Source organism: Python bivittatus, unplaced genomic scaffold (assembly GCF_059951505.1).
Source record: "Python bivittatus isolate LINGU-HERP-01145 unplaced genomic scaffold, Pbiv_v1 ctg000840_np1212, whole genome shotgun sequence".
Classification (NCBI taxonomy): Eukaryota; Metazoa; Chordata; class Lepidosauria; order Squamata; family Pythonidae; genus Python; species Python bivittatus.
Genome location: NW_028277113.1, coordinates 9,659,301 through 9,673,729, shown reverse-complemented (window position 1 = coordinate 9,673,729; position 14,429 = coordinate 9,659,301). Strand labels below are relative to the sequence as shown.

Genomic DNA, 14,429 nt, shown 5'->3' with positions numbered 1-14,429 from the left:
TACCTGGGTTTTCCAGATAGGTGTGGCTGGAGCAGACAGACACACAGCCCTGGTCAACAGCTGGGTGGGAAATAATAGGGATACACACAAATCACTTCCAACTGAACACTGAGGCACAAGAGGTTCTTTGTAATACATGGAGACCCAGTGAATTTAAAGTAACAGCAAAACTTTACTGGTTGCAAGGTACATTTGCTCTTTCTCATACACCCACACATGCTCTTCCACACTTACCCACGTCCTTCCCAACTAGGCTGCCAGGCACTAGCTAGAGGGACGGAAGCCGCCAAGTCTGGATCCAAAGGTGACTCAGACGACTCAGCTCAGACAGCTCAGACGACTCAGAGTGGGTGCGCTTTGGGACCCCTTTTATCCCCAAAAGTCCTTGTTTTGTTGATTCACAAGTCTGGCAGTTGTTGATGGGATTGGGGTTTCCATGTACTCAGGCCCAACTTTTTTTTCTGTTTTAGGTCCTTTGTTTTTTTCCTTAACGACTTGCTTCCTTCTTATCTACGTCCCAGAAGGGATCCCATAGATAAGTTTCCTGGCTTTTGTCCTCTCTTCTTACGTGCCTGCTTCATCTTTAGGTTATGGCAGCTTCAGCCTAGTCTCACACCAGGCTGTTTCACAGGCAAATACGAAACAGTGCATCGCACAACAATCTAACCAGCTTCTGCAGCTTCCAGACTATGCACAAAAGTAGCTCTTCCACAGACGACAACCTATCATAGTAATCAAAATGTGAGGTTTCCAGTGCAGGGTCTAATAAAATTCAGAGTTTATTTAGATCAGCTAGTGCTAAATTCTAAAGTTCAGTGTACATAGAGAATTGCTTGAACAAAGAAACAAAAATGGCCAATCCTTTTTTTTTTTTAAATTATAAAATCTAGCAGTTTTTAACCAGTAATCCTTAATTGTAGATTTAGATGTAGGGACGAGGAATCTGTGACTCCCTACCACTCACATACGTCACCCATTAGCTGTGTTGGCTAGGGCTGCGAGGAGTTGCAGCTCTCCTACCACATCTGGAAGGCCACAGGTTCCCCACCCATGAACTAGAATATGCTTCCAGATGTGGGTTGTATTGGTGCAATCACACTACTGCATGCAGAAAATGTTACATGAGGTCTAGATTCCATTTATTTCCCCACCATTTATTTTTTCTACCAGTAGGACAGTAAAAGAAGGAATGATGGAAATGTTCTACAAAACGGTTGACTGATAGTGCTAGGGGCCATCCATCTGGATGGTTTGGTGCTTCCTTTTGAAGTAGCAGTTTCAGGACAGTTGGAGCTCAAGGTGTTTCTGGCAGGAAGGAAGGAAGCCTGTTCCCTGCAGCTGCTTGTCTTCAGGCAGATAGTTTGGCCAGGCTGTTCCTTTCCTTATCATTAAATTTTTTTGTGGAGGCAGGGAATTGCCAAGTGGTTCTCTAGTTAATAGATGAGGCCAGTGTTCTTCTCTTCAGCTCTGGAGTCCCAGTGAACTGAGTGCATCTGGCTTCATCAACTATTTAGGAAACATTTGCAAAGTTTTGTGCAGTCATTTTCAACTTTTCAAACTTTAAGAGAATGCTTTACATTCACTTTTGCCAGTGGTTCAGATAAGCAAGGTAGCATTCACCTTCTTACCAGTCAAGTTGAGAAAATCTGGCTTATAACCCTGTGATTCTACTATCTCTTGGTGGATAATAGCAGATAGTCACTTGGCGCACCATTTAAACACTGTGCATTAGCCTCATCTTTTCCTCCTCATTTCTGCTAAAGATATTCCTAACCTGTTGGCATGCTTTTACTTTTTAATCAGTCTTCCTAGATCAGTAATTAGTGGAAACCACAGAGAGAAAGCAGTAAACATCAGCAAAGTATATATACATACGTACATACATACATACATACATACATACATATATTAGTGAATTTCTTTTAAACTGGGTCTCTGTTAGTGTACATACGTACATGTGGGAATTATATGAGAAAACCCTCATTAATTTCTCTCCTTTGTCTGCTGTAAATATCTGTTGCATTTGATTATGTTTGTGTGTATGACGTTCCTCTGAAGTCCCCAGTGCCCCTTGATAAAGCGTGGAGAGCAATTCTCCAAGGCAGAACCTTTCTCGGCTCTCCTAGGAGATGAGATGGGAGCAGATCTTAGGTAAGTGTGCATTGCATTGCTGAGCAACCTGAAGCTCCTCCAGTTACCAAATTCATGGCAACAAAAATTGTGTTATAGCAGGAAATCGGTTATGGGTAGCGTGAAATGACTTAGTGTTAGGAAGTCAAACGTAGTCTCTGCCAGCCAGGTGATTAGCGGGCTGGCAGGCAGGAATCTTAGTACTGATTTCCCGCTGCTAATGGTAGCAAGAGATTAACAATCTGCAATGCGTTATTAAGAAGAATGAAGAAGCTCCATTTCTGTTCTGTGACTCTGTTCAAGATTACCGAGAGGAAGGGGCAAGATAGAGAAAGAGTTGCGAGGGTGTGGGTACGTGAGTAGGAGTGAGTGAGCAGAAATGCATGGATGTGCAGCCCAGCCCTCAATCCTTTCACCTGCTGATGGTGTATAAGGCCTTTATTGGTTCCTTAAATAATTCAGGTAGGTTTAAGTACTTCACATTTTTCTTTTAATAAGACTTGAGAACAGGTGTAATTGAAGAAGACAAGCTACAGCTCTCCCTTGTGGGAGGAGAGGTTAGGATGCAGACCCAGCATGAACCTCAGAACCAGATTAACAAGGAGAAGCATGACACACGATTCACCTCACTTTCTGCTAGGTCAGTGTTGTCCAAACACGCTGGCTGGGGAATTCTGGGAGTTGAAGTCCACTCATCTTAAAGTGGCCAAGTTTGGACAACACTGTGCTAGGTAGTCTAATCGGCAGAAAGAAGCATTGGCTCTCGCTGAAGGCTTCTGGTTTAGCTTGAGCTGCTGCAAGAGCGTCTGTTCCTTCCCCCAAGGTAATTTGTCTGCTGAAATAATTGTGGGAAGTAAAGTAAACACTGCTGAGGCAGAGGCCCGGTGCAAAGCATGTTATGTGTAGGCTTTTTCTTTCGGTCTGATTTGTCCAGCTTCAGCTTGGCGTATGCGCAGCTCCTGTCTGTCTGTAGCTGGCTTTCTCTGGTGATTAATGGGAGCTCCTCTCTTGCCGCAGTGCTGTTGGCTCTATTCTCTTGAGCCTGTCCCGAAGGCTGCTGCTGGAGTCATTTTCCTTTCCTGCTCCCCTGACGGTCACTTCTCTTCTGGTGGCCTTTCTAATATATGTATATCCTTGAGACAAATCAAGCTCCTTTCCCACTCTCGGTGCAAAGTTTTTCTTACAGTGAGGAATGTCTTTGGCCAGGAGTGGGAAAGATACCATCTCTCTTTTTAAAGAGTGGAGAATACATGGCATCAGTCCAGGTTAAAGGGCTTGTTGATGATCTTGTGACTTGGTTTATTTTAGTTGTACTCTGTGCTGTCGTAGCCTCCAAACCCTTACTGAAATGCAGAAAAATGGGGGGGAAATGTTTGGGACAAGTTAATAGATCTGATGAGGAATTTGTGTGAGTTTGCCAAAAACAATTTATAACTTCATTTATGGTTATTAATTGCTCTCCTTTGAAGATTTAGTGGTGGATGTGTGGCTGGAGGTGGCATATATTATTTAAACCCACTTGGGCAAGTGTGGCAATCAGTAATGTACCAAAGGGAGGAGAGGGGGCGGTTTGCCCTGGGTGCAGGCAATACGAGGGTGCTGCCAAAGACACGAAGAAGCTAGGAGTGGGGTTGGGTCACAGCTGTTTGGCAGTAAGTGGAGGCACAGGAGCAAGGAAAAAAGCTTTGACTCCTGGCAACTTCCCCTTGCAGTTTTCTTGGCTACGTTTTCACAAGTAGTTTGCTCTTGCCTTATTCCTAAACCTGAGAGAACTGACTGGCCCAAGATCCAGCTTTGTGGCTTAGGTGGGACTAGAACTTATGGTCTGATGCCTTGACCACTACACCAAACTGGTTTCAGCAATGAAAGAGGGGTGTGTGTGTGTGTGTTAAGAAATGGTCCACTCTGGGTTCAGACATGGTAGATATGCCACTGGTGGCAATGTCACCATCTGAAGAGATCTGTCCTCCTTAGTTTCAGATTCTTCATCAGTTTCAGTGCTAAGGCTCAGGTGGTGGTGGTGATCTAAAAGATACCTTACCTGTGGCCAAGAGCTCTGCTTCTGAGCTGGCAGTGCTTGTGTGTTAAACAGGTTTATGTGGACAAACCAAGGATCCTGCTTGTGTAGTGGATGCCCTACCCAAGCTCCTGGATCTAATCTCAGGGCTGGTATTGGGGTCTCCTCACCTTTTGTTGTTGAGTGACTTCAGCCTTCATGCATCTAGGGCTGAGACTGGGAAAGCTTGGGAGTTCATGGCCATCCTGGTGACCATGGGCTTGCTCTAGGTAGTTTTTGTCTGACACACACAAGTGTCCTATGGTAGACTTCACTTTTGCCTGAGCGCAGTTATTTAATGACCAGGATATGGAGAGTATTATATTGGGTCCCTGCCATGGCCAGTTAATTTCATGGCCCATATAAGACTGGCTGCCACCCAGTTGGAGGCCATAGCCAAGAATCCAATTGCCCAGCTTTGCCTGGTGTTCCAGTTGCAGCCCTCCCTGGAGTGGGGGTGGGGGTGGGGTCTTGCAATGCTCTTATCTTTATCCAGTTGGATTACTGTAATGTAATTAATGTAATATACATAGGGCTGTCTTCAAAGACCTCTTGGAAAGTGTAGTTTTTATAAAAAAACAGTGGCACACATGCTAACTGGCACTAGGTGCCAGGAACACATTACCTCTGTGTGGTGGGCTGTCAATTTAAAGTTCTGCTTTTAACTCCTACATGGCTTGATCCTTCCTCCAGTCAAAACTGATCCATCCAATACGCTTATCCTGGAACAATTTGCTGGTAATTCTTTATTTCTGTGAAGTCAGAGGACTGAGGCCAGAAGGAGATATTTCTCCTTCATAGTATGATATGGAAGAGCCTTGCCCTGGAGGTTGGACTTTCCTCAACACTGATGACCTTCAGGAAGTAAGTTAAGATCAGTTCTTCAGAGTTTTTTTTTAGTTAGTGATTGAGATGGTACTATCATGGGAATATTTTATAAGCTGCTCCAGTTTCAGACTGAATGTAGATTATTTTTCATTATTACATCATGTATGTTTTATAATTTTTACTGTGGATGCTTATGCTGCATTCTTTGTGTACCGCCAAGAGACTTAAGGTTGTGGGGTATTTTTCTTTTTTTGTCTGCGCTCAGTCATTGCTGACCCTGCAGTGACTGCTTGGACGAGTCCTTGCAGTTTTCAAGGCAACTGTTTTTCGGAAGTGGTTTGCCAGAGCCTCCTTCCTAGGGCAGAGCCCAGCTGGCGAGCGCAGGAGGCGGGGTTTCTGTTGCTTCGCGCCCTTTTCGGGCGCACGCGGTTTTTCGCGCTTACCGGCAACTGCTCCCAACTCCTTTTTTGCAAGGCGCCGCCAGCATTTTTCCTCCCACCGGAGTGAGAGTCCCCATTTATCTACTCACGTGAGTTTTCGAACTGTTGGGTTGACAGGAACTAGGGAGGAAACAGGAGCTCACCCTGTTTAACGCGAAGGCTGGACTCGAACCGCTGAAGCGTTGACCATTTCTGGTCGGCAACTTTCAGCATCAATCAACAAACAAACAAACATGCATTATTTATTTGAACAGGTATATGTACTTTAACATATTTTATTTTAAATATTATATACTGTATGTATGTATGCATGCATGTATGTATATATGGATTTCTAGTCCTCCTTTAGGCATTGAAACTGGCTGGGTGTCCTTAGGCCGGTCATTCTGACTCTGTCCTAGACTGGGAAGTTGAAAAACATCTACAGTATCTACCAACCTGGACCAGACTATGGTCCATAAACCTTCAAAGAAAAGACCTTCATCCCGAAGTGGATTGAAGTGGCTAACAACAATAACAACCACAACAACATCTGAGCAAACATGTATAGGATTGGAGAGATTTCCCCCCTGGATTTTTCTCCATATGGCTTCTCCCTAAAAGAGGATTCTTTCTCTCTTTCAGAGAAAGTTGATAGGTTAATTATGAACTGCCCCTTTCCCCCCAAATTGGGGAAAAGCTTCTCATCTTTCTTGATGACTTTGTCTTCTGTTCAGTATAGCCTCTAAATTTGCAGTGTGTCATTAGAGAAGCAAACATTTTGCTCTGTTTTCCTCTGGGTGATTCTGCAGGTAGCATCCACAGGACAGAAGTGAGAAATGGATGTAAAGCTGAAGTTGAATGACAAATGAAAGTTAAAAATACGGCTGAATGTAAATAAGATTTGTGAAATGGTGCCTGGAGAAGCCACCCTGCTTGTGCAGAAACCTTGGCATGCAGTTACTGATTCATCATTGTCAAATGGGAATCTCATTGGAGCTTTGGATCTTCAAGGCTGCTTCTCATATTAGCCTTTCCACTGTGAGTTCCCGCAGCGTATTGCTTTGTGGAAGTTTAGCAAGGAAACCACTGCATTGTTATGCAGGACACTACTTCCAAGCATTGAGAAGTTTCAGGCACTGAGGTTTCAGATTTCTTGAGAGGAAGTCAGTGGAGCTTGGAGCCTGTGTTTTCATGATAAATGTATTTACAGGCAACAGCAGGTTGAAAGTAAGGGGTCACAGCATTCATTCTCTAAGAAAGTCTGCAGAGAGCCAACGTGCTGAGATTGGTGCTGCCTCCTTTGTGTCCCCATGACACCATGGGGTAAGTCACTTGACTTTTACTGCAGAGGAAACACTGCAAAGACAGCTTTGCGGCAATTCCTCTGGAAGTGTGGGCCAATTGGTTTCTCACTCCAATAGAAGAGAATATCTGTAGCTCAGGGAGTCCTGGGTACTCTCTGAGCTTGGTTGTTTGGTTGCAGATGTTTCATTACTCAACTAGGTAACATCATCAGTGCGTTGCTCACTGGCAGAATGTCCACCACATCCTGCCTCCAGGGATTCGTCCCTCCAACCTGGGGGTAAGGTACCGTTGTGTCTTACCAATATTTCCCCAACCTCCATAGCTTCTGTTGCACATGGCTGATAGTTTTCATTTTTTTTTCTCCTTGTCATGAAAACTGCTGCAACGAAAGGACAGTGGTGGGTGTGGAGTACTAGTTAGCTGCCAATTTTGATGCCTTCCCCTTTACCAGCTGCAGGGAGTGCTTATGGGCAAGAGAGAAGAATGGAATTCAGCAGTGGGGATTCATCTGATATGGCAAAGCTGCTGTAAGAGGGGGAGGTTGGTAGATATTGGGCTGTTTTTGATCCAGTACAGACTGGCCAGTCCAGCTTTTATTACAAAAATACTATAGAGGATTACTGACCATCAGATCCCTTCTTGTGCTATTGAAATAAATGTTTTTCATGGGTGTTTGATGGATGGGAGGAAGTGATGGTATGTGCATCATGACATTGGGCAAATGATGTGAATAATGCAAGTAGTGTCAGTTGTGTCATGCGACTGATGCAAGTTACATAATCTGTATTATTTGCACAGTGATATAATGATGCACATAAGATCATTGTGACTTCCCCGGATGTTTATGATACTCTGCTGTGTAGTACCCCCTATTTTAGATCTTAGCAGTCATTGCCTCAAGGCATCATTGTTGTTAGTTCGACTTACCGATATCTTAAAGGCAAGTTTTTTAGTTGAGATACACAGAAAGATAATTTGAAGTCATCTTAATCAACACATAGTTTGGCAAGTTTAATTATTATGATTTCCCTTGCTGAATTCTGGGAGATGTAGTTTGATAGTTAGCCTTCTTTGGGCTCAGAGTAGCTTGGATTAAGTCTCTTTCTTTCTTTCTTTCTTTCTTTCTTTCTTTCTTTCTTTCTTTCTTTCTTTCTTTCTTTCTTTCTTTCTTTCTTTCTTTCTTTCTTTCTTTCTTTTCCTTCCTTCCTTCCTTCCTTCCTTCCTTCCTTCCTTCCTTCCTTCCTTCCTTCCTTCCTTCCTTCCTTCCTTCCTTCCTTCCTTCCTTCCTATATCAAGAAAGCATTGGTGTAATCTGACTCATCCCAATCCCAGTCTGAGTTCCATTATGTCAAGGATCAGAGATGAAAGAGAATGTAATAATATGGTCCCATCCCCCACCCTCTTATTTATAGTCCCATAAAACTTTGACTTCTAAACTGTAGCAAACTGAATTCTCCACTTCTTTTCAGTTCCTGGTTGGCTGCTGCAGATCCACAGCTCATATTCTTCTCCTATCCCAGAACTATAATTTCCCAGGTTCTCCGCAATAACTATTAAAATATTCTATAATGTAGACTTATCTACGTCCAGCCTTTGACAGTTTTCCTGTGATTAATAATAAGCAAAAACCTTTGAGGACTGCCACATACGTTGGACTGGCTGCATAGTGCCTCTTTGTAGCACGGTATACATGACACCGCCCTCCCCCAATAGTGTCCGCAGTATTCCCATCTGAAATCATATGAGATTTCAAGCAAGAATATATTAATTATATTAGTATATTACTAATTGCTAGTAGTAATTACTAGTGCTGCAAATACTACAAACTACTGTTACTAATACTATAAACTATACTATACATTCATATCAATCAATTACTAATTTAAATTGACTATTGGATAATAAACATTAATAATTAATAATGTTAAAATTCAACTAGTCAAGAGAACAAGCTGGTTTTAGGTGTAGATTTAGCACCATAGAACATAAATAAGTCATTCAGCAAATTATTAAAACTCTGCAATGAATACCAGATACCACTTTGTCTAGCCTTCATTGACTTTGAAAGTCTTTGACTCTGTTAAATTGAATGCTAGATTCAAAGCTTTGCAGAGACAAGGTTTGGAAAAAAATGCTATATCAGCCTCTTGAAATCAAAATACTGAAATACCACAACTACCATCCATATAAATGAAAAGATGGCCACCATTAATATGAAAAGAGGAATTCGACAAAGTGATCCAATTTCACCAAAATGAATAATTGCTTTGACAGCTTTCAAGGTTCTGTTACACTACCCTACTAGCAATAAAGAACTTTCCAGAAATCCAAGTGGGTCTTCTTCCTGAATTTGCCAGCTTCTCAGGGCTTGATGTGAATCTTGAAAGCCTTTCAAAGCAATTCACCACATCAATTTATACCTAGCGTAATTAAGACTGTCTTTCATCTTTTCCCCTTCCACTGGACTACAGAATCTTTTTTATAATGGTCCAATTCACTCTTGTAACAACTTACTCCCTCCTCTGGGTTTTCAACATCTGTTAGACATTCCATCACATTTGAATCTACTCAGAGGCCTTGTTCTTGCTTTGAAAAGTCACAGTGAGCTTCATTGTCAGGCCTTCCTCTTTCATATATGAGGGGAGAAAGCAAAAAGCTTTTATTCATGGTTTACAACACACCACAGTTTATCATTTCTTTTTCCCTCAAACCTGGATATTAGAGGTTTGCAAATCTTCAGAGGACTGATTGACTTCAATGAAGGTTTATGTGAAAGACTCTTCTAAACACTGAAGTGGCAGGTCACTTTGCTTCACTGGAGGAAATGGGTTGAACAACTCGTGTGCAGCAATCCACTGCCAGTTAAGGGAAGGACCTCACTGAAGAGCAGTGTGTCACACTCTCCACCCTCCCTCAACAAGCAGTGTGCTGCTTTTGCATTGCAAAACACATTTTTGAGACAAATCACACCCCTTTCACACCACCATCACCCCATTAGATCTTTTTTGGTTAACATTTGGACCAAGCATCTATATTTTCATCCAAAGAAATCAGTTCAGCGTATAATATTTCTTTAGGACTGACACATGAAACCATTTTTATGCCAACTGGTTTGTCTGCTTACCATATTGAATGCATCACCAGCAGCCCATTATCTTGTAGATTCCATGGTTGCTTTTAAAGAGGGGCATAAATTTAGTACCAGAGTAGCTTCATATTAGGAACAGCCTCACATTAAAATGCTACTTTTATAAATTAATGGATCAACATGAAATATATACAACCATTTAATCTTTCTGCGTGTTTGTTTTGTGAGTCTGATTGAACAAAGGCAAGAGTGGACGGTCCAGAAATGAAACAATGAAGCATTTTGCTCACTATAGTTTTTAATTTGACTTTTTAAAGCAAGATCAAGAAGAAGGTTCTTTGCATGAATACAACATGAATATCAAGGCTTAATGATCTGAGAAATAAATCTTTTCAAGAGATAATATTTCACCTTGAGAAGTACAAATTCCAGCATATCACCACATACTGAAATTACTGTATATACTAATGAAGAAATTAGAAGTGAGATCCATTTGAACAAACTGGGCTAGAAGATCATTTAATATGAAACTAGGGTTACTTCTCTTTAAACATGTATTCTAGTTTACATGATTGGGGAGCAACTGGAAGTTGTTTGAGAAGTTATAAACCTCCAGTTGGCCAATAATTATAACCTGGAAGGTGGGTTTTCTTTAAAAGTTGCATCAGTCCAATTTATTCAGAGTTTTGGGATTATTTAACATATTAAAGAACGAATATGGCTTGATACATATAATCAACCTTGTGAATTAATTATATAATACAAGATAAATTGGGATTTTTAAAATATATATAATTGTACACCTTTAATATACAGACAAAATGGGGGAAATAAAGAACAGAAAAAGACTGGAGGGAACCCCCCCCCCCAGCTCAATTACTGTTCATGCCACTTTAAACATTATATGAGACATTTATGGTTCCTGGGTTCTAGTTTAATTCAACTGCTGAATCACACTAGGTTTTGTTTTTAGTAGCTACTGTACTTTATCATTGCAAATTCTCATGTCTTGTTCCAAAAGGTATCAACACAATTAAGTCAAACTAAACTAAAGAATATAAATGTATAATTGAGCATTAACCTTGGCTACTAAAAATCAACCTAAAAAGCCCCATATGAATGAAAGCCATCGTGTCACTTCTGAAAAATGCTGAGATGCTGAATCTGGCAAAGCTTCAAGAGAAGCATACTCTTTAACTGGGCAGTGTTTCCCAGAAATTTATCACCTTGTATGACTTGTCATATTGCAGAAATAGTATAGTCTAGAAAAAGTATAAATCTTGATTATTGTGACTGGACAGGATTGAAGATGAATGAAAATATGTCAGGCATTGTGAACTGATCCCGTAACTGTTTATTCAAAGTCCCATTTATTTCACTGAGATTTTCCCTCAATTGAAGTAACTGAATTTAGTTAGGGGTTTTCAGATTAATAATATGACTACAGCAATATTTCAATTTTCAGCTTGAAACCTGTCTTTTGGAAGACAATAGATTTTTCTTAATCTGTCTTCACTGTTATTTCTTCCATTATCCTCTGCTGTGTCTGCACCATACCTTTCCTATCCTAATCTGAGTTTCTTTCAGCCAGTAAGTGATCATATAATATGATGATTTCACAATGCTAAAATAGTGAATTATATTGACTATTTCCGAATATCACTTGAGGACACTTCGTTAATTCAGAATGAGTTTTCCTAAAGTGAGCACATGTATGATCCAATCCAATGAGGCTTCACAGACTGTCAACAAAGCCCATACAGAGTGAGAACGCTTTCTGAATATATACATTTGTCTCCGTTCACAGCAATCACTATTAGCAATGAGAAGCACATGGAACTATTTAGGGATCTAATCCCTTTTTATGCAGAGCCTTCTTCAAACCACTATGAATTGTCTTCATTACTGTTTTGTGTCAGCTCAATTGTTTGAGTCTTCATCAAATATAGTTTTTCAGGACTTAATTAGATTTATTGAATTAGCTTTATGTTTATGACTGTAGGACATAAAAGTTACCACTATTCTTTCCAGCAGCATTCCATGTCTGAAGCAAACTTCAATCATGGTTTATTTTATGCTGTGTATAACTTCAGTTGCAAACATGTCAGATAAGTGAAGTGTTCTTCTTGAAGGTATGAAGGCACCCCAGGTATTGAAGATAATGCCATCTTCCCTGTCACATTGACAAAACTGTGCATTTAAGAATGCTTAATGAATTCTACTTCTTTCCTCCCCTCATGACACACGTACCTTCCTGTCACTTACAATCTCAGAAATCTCATAACCTTGGGCTCTCCATTTGAAATGTCACTGTCTTGTGATTAATGAACATAACGTGGCAGTTTCTGTTATGAAATATGCTTTACAAGACAGAGCCATATTAATTGGACAAGAATGCATCTACCATACTTATTATAAATTGCCACTATTTGTTATTAACGTTTCTAGAATGTCAATAGCTGCCATTCTGAAATAAATGCCTGGGTAGTCTGAAGATTCACAAATGAGGTTGCCAACTTTTGAAGCCAATGATACTGAGCTGTTGGGTGGGGCTGCAGAGTGTAGCTGAAGTAGGAACAGAACCTTCCCTAATATGATGTCATCCAGCAGTCTTGGGTTTATAACTACAAAAATTGTCAAACAGCAAACTGGCTGCAGATGATGGGAGCTGAAGTCTTAAACACACAAAGTTGGGAATAACTGATATAGCAGGTAAGAGGTAGAGCTAAGTCAAAATTTAATCAGACAAGGACAAGACATTGTGAAGCTGGATCTGGATTTCTTTGGCACTGCTGATCCCAGGAATTATCACAGGGAGCAAACATTCTGGCTGGTTGCTCTAATAAGGATGATCAATGTTCAAAAGAGATTTAACAATCTCTTTGGGGATCATGAAAAAAAAGTTCCCACATGATATAAAATTTAGAAATAAAATAAAGGCATTTATACGAGTCCTTTTGCTGGATTACATCCTGCATTTGTGAAAAGGTGGTGAGTGAGATAAGGAGTGGATACATCTATATCAGACTCAACATCGTACCTCATGATCCAATTTGCTTTGAATGTTTTCCTTGTTTGCAATGTTTCTCAGACCGCTGGTATGATTCATTCTGATAGTGCCGATAACATGTTTAATCATGCATCTTAGAGTTCTCAAACTGTGGCTCATGGTTCTCTGGGGGTCTTCAGCAACTTTAGAGAAGGGGGGACAAAATCGTTTTTAAAATTGATCGGCCTTCCACTGGAAAAGTGGGAGTGCTGTCAAAACTCATTCCTGCTGCAGGGTTACCCAAGCAAAGTAGGGAGCAAAGTCCAGAATAAGTGTTGTGAGCTGGATAAACCTATGTATCTAATCATACGTCAAAACCATTCACCGGTCACACCGGCTGATGACTTTCAGTAAGGTTTGTAGTAGTGTATCCATAGTCTTTGCAATGACTGTCGAAGAGTATGTGTCAGTGAAGTTCAGTATTTTTTATTTCCCATTTTAAATTTCAGTATTTTCTCTGTTATTTTAAAATCCTAGCCTTGCAACATGGGAATGTTTTATCTGGGCAGTAAGAGAAAAATTAAAGATGAGCAATCTTCTAGTAGTGTTGATGGAAGTAAGTTAAAATACAATGAAATTGCTTCTTTTGGTAAATGGCACATTTATTTTTGGATAATCCTAACCTCAATGAAATGATTGCTTTTCTTAAGGGGTGGGATGGGGGGTTGCACAAATTTATTAACTGTTTTAGAAGGTTCTTGTGTCACAAAATGTGAGATCTTCCAATGTATCTAGTCCTTCTCCTAGGTGATTTGTCCAGGCAAAGCTGACCGTTTTTGGTTTGCTGTTAGATGTACAAAGCTGTCTGGCATGTGTGAGAATATTTTCTTTTAATTTATAGAGCTTGATGCTGTAAGTGTTATGAGACATGGCTATGGGGAATAAATAAACCGCAGCCGCAACACACCAGGTCTAAAAGCCTTTCCTGTAACAAAATATCATTAAGCAAAGAGCTAGCTTTGTACAAAGGCAAGTAGGCCTCTGTAAGTGCAAACTGAAGATTAAATGAGGCATTTGTTATTATCACTTAAAATCAGGTGCATCCTTTATTTGAGGATGCAGTTTTTAGAATGGGGAGTGTAATGGGGGCTTCCACCATTCATTCCATGTATCAGCCTCGTATTGCAACGTAGTGTAATAGCTAAGGTGTTCCCTTCATCCCCGACAGCATGGATACATTTTCTGATACATCCAGAGGTTACTAGTTGAAGGAGGGGGCTGACGTGGCCGTACCTTTGGTCTAATTCAGGAGGGCTCTTACAGTTCTTTCATTATATTCCTAATAGCTTTCTTCTTCACACTGCTGTTGGTTTCTGATAGATGAGTAGCTTTTTAGCTTCCTAGAATTACCCTTGAATCTAAACATCAGCTAAGCATAATTCTTCTTTGCCTTTCAAAGAAACTCACCAGTTGCTTTTTGAAGAGAGTCTCATAGCATAAGTTAAAGCCTGTTTATCATGCCCCAAGCAATGTGAACTGCACTGGGCTGTCTAGAGTCATTTTACTAATGAAAATATATAAGATGATGGAATAGTCGAGCCTTAACATTTA

At 40.6% G+C, this 14,429-nt stretch overlaps 1 long non-coding RNA gene across 1 annotated transcript in view; it reads left to right on the top strand.

The window, feature by feature from the left end:
* Nucleotides 1-2,889: 2,889 nt before the first annotated feature.
* Nucleotides 2,890-14,429, top strand: part of LOC148213695 (uncharacterized) — a 77,762-nt gene continuing 66,222 nt past the window's right edge. The window contains exon 1 of the long non-coding RNA XR_015794161.1: nucleotides 2,890-2,953. This is a non-coding gene — a long non-coding RNA (uncharacterized LOC148213695). The remainder of the gene's footprint in view (nucleotides 2,954-14,429) is intronic.